This window comes from Crocuta crocuta, unplaced genomic scaffold (assembly GCF_008692635.1).
Source record: "Crocuta crocuta isolate KB4526 unplaced genomic scaffold, BGI_CrCroc_1.0 scaffold305, whole genome shotgun sequence".
NCBI lineage: Eukaryota > Metazoa > Chordata > Mammalia > Carnivora > Hyaenidae > Crocuta > Crocuta crocuta.
In genome coordinates this window covers 1,124,055-1,129,359 of record NW_027529463.1, presented here as the reverse complement: position 1 = coordinate 1,129,359, position 5,305 = coordinate 1,124,055, and the positions used below count along the sequence as shown (strand labels likewise).

At 36.4% G+C, this 5,305-nt stretch overlaps 1 pseudogene; it reads right to left on the bottom strand.

Annotated features, from left to right (window-relative positions):
• Positions 1-4,960: 4,960 nt before the first annotated feature.
• On the bottom strand, positions 4,961-5,059 carry LOC144228874 (U6 spliceosomal RNA; annotated as a pseudogene).
• Positions 5,060-5,305: the final 246 nt, after the last annotated feature.

The following is a 5,305-nucleotide window of genomic DNA, read 5'->3' as shown; positions in this document are numbered from 1 at the left end:
TAAGTTCCAAATATGAGTAAAGACATAGGGTATTTGTCTTTTCTGGCTGATTTATTTTGCTTAGCATTGTACTCTGTAGCTCCATCCATGTTGTTGGACATGGCAAGATTGGCAAGATTTCATTCTTGCTTATGGCTGAATATTATTCCATTGTGTATATATATATATATCTAAACCAACTCTTCTTTATCTATTCATCAACTGCTGGACACTTGAGCTGCTTCTGCATGTTTGTTATTATAAATAATGCTACTGTAAACATCAAGTACATGTATCATTTTGAATTAATGTTTTTGTGTTCTTTGGGTAAATACCCAGGAGTGTGAGTACTGGATCATAGAGTAGTTTTGTTTTTAACTTTTTGAGGAACCTTTCTAAGTTCCTCTGTAAGGAACTTTCTAGAAGAGAATTTGAAAACTCTAGAAGGGAATTTGAAAACTCTCTATCCTCTTTTCCAGAGGATGTTAATCAGAGATACTGGCCTGTAGTTCTATTTTTTGTGGCATTTTTATCTGCTTTTGTTATCAGGGTGACATTCCCCCCCTGGAATGAATTTGGAAGTTTTTATTCCTCTTCTGTTTTTTGGAATAGTTTGAACAGAATAGGTATTAATTATTCTTTAAATGTTTGGTAGAATTCACCCGTGCATATGGGCCTGGACTTTTGTTTGTGGGAATCTTTTTGATTATTAATCCAGTTTCTTTGCTGGTAATCATTCTGTTCAAACTTTCTATTTCTTCTTTCTACTTCAGTTTTTGTAAGTTATGTATTTCTAGAAATTTATACATTTCTTCTAGGTTTCCAATTTGTTGGCACATAGTTTTTCATAATCTCCTATAATTGCATTTCATTGGTGTTTGTTATTATTTCTTCTCTCTTGTATGAGATTTAATTTATTTGGGTTCCGTCTCTTTCTTTTCCTTGACAGATCTAGCTAGAGGTTTATCAATTTTATGGACTTTTTCAAAGAACCAGCTCCTGGTTTCATTGGTCAGTTCTATTATTTTTTTAAATTTAATATAATGCTTTTAGTTTCTGTATCATTTATGTCTACTCTAATCTTTATTATTTCCTTCCTTTCTCTGGTTTTAGATTTTGTTTGTTGTTCTTTTTATAGCTCCTTTAGGTTTAAAGTTAGGTTGTTTATTTGAGATTTTCTTTCTTCTTGAAGTAAGCCTGTATTGCTCTAAATTTCCCTCTTAGAACTGCTTTTGCTGCATCCCAAAGATATTGAGCCATTGTCTTTTCATTTTTGTTTGTTTCTATTTAATTTTTAATTTCCTCTTTGATTCTCTGGTTGACTCATTTTTGGCTTAGTAGCATGTTATTTAACCCCCCATGTATTTGTGGGGTTTCCAGAATTTTTCTTGTAGTTGACTTCTAGTTTCATAGTGTTGTGGTCAGAGAAGATGCGTGGTGTGATTTTGATCTTTTTGAATTTATTGAGGCTTGTTTTGTGGCCTAATATGTGATGTGTCATTCCATGTGCACTTGAAAAGAATGTGTATTCTGATGTTTGGGTATGGAATCCTCAGAATACATCTGTTAAGTCCAACTGGTCCAGTGTGTCATTCAAGACAATTGTTTCCATGTTGATATTTCTTTTTAGATGATCTGTCTATTGACATAAGTGGAGTGTTAAAGTCCCTTACTACTATTGTATTATCAATTAGTTCCTTTATGTTTGTTATTAACTATTTTATGTGTTTGTGTGCTTTCATGTTGGGTGCATAAATATTCACAATTGTTATATCTTTTTGTTGGATTATCCCCTCTATTACTGTATACTGTCTTTCTTTGTCTCTTGTACAGTCTGTTTTAAAGTTTATTTTGTCCAATATAAGTATTGCTACTCTGACTTTTTTTGACATTCATTTTCATGATAAATGTTTCTCTATCCCCTTACTTTCAATCTGCTGTTGTCTTTAGGTCTAAAACGAGTCTCTTATAAGCAGCATGTAAATAAATCTTACTTTTTTTTTCCATTCTTTCACCCTTTGTCTTTTAATAGTAGTGTTTAGTTCATTTACATTCAAAGTAATTATTGAAAGATATGGAATTATTGATATTTTATTACCTGTTCTGTGGTTGTTTCTGAAGATTTTGTTTGATTCTTTCTTGTATTTCACCCTTTCATGAGCTTGCTCATTTTCTTCAGTGATATATTTGGATTTCTTTCTCTTTATTCATTGTGAGTTTATTAGGAGTTTTTGATTTGTGGTTACCATTAGGTTTGTGTATAACATCTTCTGCATATAGCAGTCTATATTAAGTTGATAGTCATTTGATTTTGAACCCATCCTTTACTCACCTATTTCCCATGTTTTAGGTATATGTTGTCATCTTTTACATCCTTTTATTTTATGATTTCCTTTACTGATATTTTATAAAAATTTTCATTTCTACCGCTTTTGTGTTTCCTGCCTTTATACCTCCCCTTTGTTCTTTCCATTCAAAGAGTGCCCTTTAATTTCTTACAGAACTGGTTTAGTGGTCATGAACTCCTCTAGTTTTTGTTTGGGAAACTCTTTAACTCTCTTTCTGTTCTGAATGATAGCCTTGCTGGCTAGAATACTCTTGGCTGCAGATTTTTACTATTCAGCACTTTCAATATATTGTGCCATTCACTTATGGCTTGGAAAGTTTCTGCTGAAAAATCTCCTGATAGCTTTATGTGGCTCCCCTCATATGTAACTGTCTTTTTCTGTTTGTATTTTGTTTTGGTTCTGCTGTTATTTTAGAAAAAAATATATCTTTATTTGAGAGAGAGAGAGAGAGAGAGAGATGGAGTATTAAGCAGGCTTCACATGGCATGGAATTCAACATGGGGCTCCATCCCAAGACTCTGCGATCGTGACCTGAGCTGAAATCAAGAATTAGCTCAACTGACTGAGCCACCCAGGTGCCCCTGTTTTCCTGCTTTTAATAATTTTTCTTTATCATTATATTTTGCCATTTTAATTAAAATATGGCTGGGTGTGGATATGCGTTTGTTGATTTTGTTAGGGGTTCTGTGTGCCTCTTGGATTTGGTATCTGTTCTCTTCTCCAGAATAGGGACCTTTTCAGCTCTTATCTCTTCCAGTAAATTCTCTGTTCCCTTTTCACTCACTTCTTGGACTCCTATGTGAGTGTTACTACATTTGGTGGAGTCATTTAGTTCCTTAAGTCTATTTTTATTTTGCATAACTTTTCTCTCTCTCTTTTGTTCATGTTAATTACTTTCCATTACTCTGTCTTCTAGGCCACCAATTTGTTCCTCTGCTTCTTCCAGCCTGCTGTCATTCCATCAATCATGTTTCTCATTTTATTTATTGAGCCCTTTATCTCTGATATAGTCTCTATATAATGGTCTCACTGATGTCTTCCACTCTTTTCTCAAATACAGTATCCTTATGATTACTTTAAATTCTCTATCAGGCATGTTACTTATATCTATTCCACTTAGATCCCTGGCTGTGGCCTTGCCTTCTTCTTTCAGGACAAATTCCTCTGTCTTCTCCTTTTATCTAAGTATCTGTGCTTGCTTTTGAGTTAGGAAAGTTATCTACAACTCCTGTTTTTAAGTGTAATGTCCCTATGAAGAAGGGGTCCTGTAGTGTCCAGTAGTGTAGTGCCCCCTGCTCCCCAGGGCCTATTGCTTCAGGGACTTTCCTCAATATGTGCTATGTGTGCTCTGCTGTTTGTTCTAGCTGCTTTATCCCTCAGGCCAGTTGTCTATAGTGTTCTCTTTGCCTGTTTTGGACACTGGTCCTTGGCCTGAATGTGGTGAGTTTTAACTAGGTATGGCTTTGGTCTGCTTGTGAAATGAGACCTGTCACCCCTGCTGCTACAACCAAGGCCCTGAAAAACTCTTGGGTTGGGAGACATTGTATGGGCTGGGGTTTGGGCTGGTCTTCTGTGGGAAGGGCCCACTACATTGGAACTGAGACAAGTATTGCTGAGAGGAGCATTTCCATTGGAGATTAATGGGGACAGGGCTTGGTGCTATGCTGGTTCCTGCAAGTGGCCCTGTGATTATGCTGAGGGGTGGGGGGGAGGAAATAGCACCTTCCAGTTCCTTTGTTCCTGGAGGAGTCTTTGTGAATGCTGCCTCTCTAGGACACACTCTAAGATGAGCAAATAACCTCTCCACTGTGCTCCCCAGGTATTCTTCAGATTGCTGTTTCTCTAGTATATGTCTGTGGGCTCTTTGCCCTGCCTTTTCTCCAGGAGCAGCCCATATGCTTTTGGGCTGTCCTTGAGCCAAGCCCGCTAACCTTAGAACTCCAGGATTTAAGTCCCACTGGTTGCAAGAACTCATGAAATTCAGCCCTTCTCACTTTCCAAGTCAATTGCTATGGGGATTCATTTTCCCTGTGTACTTCCCTGCAACCATGGTCCTTCTGTACTGTGGCAGCCACAATCTGTTTCTCTTCCAAACCAGTTTTCCACATTTCCTCCCATCTTTGATACGGCCTTTTCTCTGCCTTTAGTTGTAGAGTTTGTTCAGCAATGCTTTAGGTCAATTTCTGGGATATTTAGAATGACTCGATAGTTATCTAGTTGTATGTATGGGGAGTCTAAAGTACCCTTACTCTGCTGCCATCTTCCTTTCCATGTGAATTTTGGGTTCAGCACAGAAATCTTAAGAGTTGTTGGACTGCTTGCATGGCATCTGGCTTCCCACAAAGCAAGATAGCAAGGCAGAAGAACATAGCATTGTTACAGTCCAGCTTGAAAATCACATTATATTACTTCTGACATCCTATATTTGTTGAGGCAAAAGGTCATCCAGATTCAAGAGGAGGAGACATAGACTCTGTCTTTCAATAGGAGGAATATCAAAATTACATAGTAAAAGAGCATGAAGGTTAGAAGGTATTATGACTGATATTTTTGGAAAATCTGACTTACCATAGGCAGGAATCATGTTTCTACAAGCTTTATATGACTCAAGCTTTACACAGTACTCAATATGAGAAGATGTTCAGTGAGTTATTTTTGTGTCATTCTTGCATAGGGGCAATACTCATCTTCTCTGTATCATTTCAAATTTAGTATATGTGCTGCTGAAGCATGTACCCAGTAAGTAGTTTAAAAAAAAAAGTTTTATTGCTCTCAGTTCATGTACATGTGCTTTTCTGTTTGAACCTTATGGGGTCAGCCTTTTTAAATTTTAACTCATTGTTTATCATTGTAATTGAAAAGATAGGTTAAACTTAGATACAATAAACAATAGCAGGACTCATAAAGAACATCTAAACATATTTCTGTGACAAGTGTATTAATTCCAAAATGAACCTAGGATGCCATTTTACTTGAGA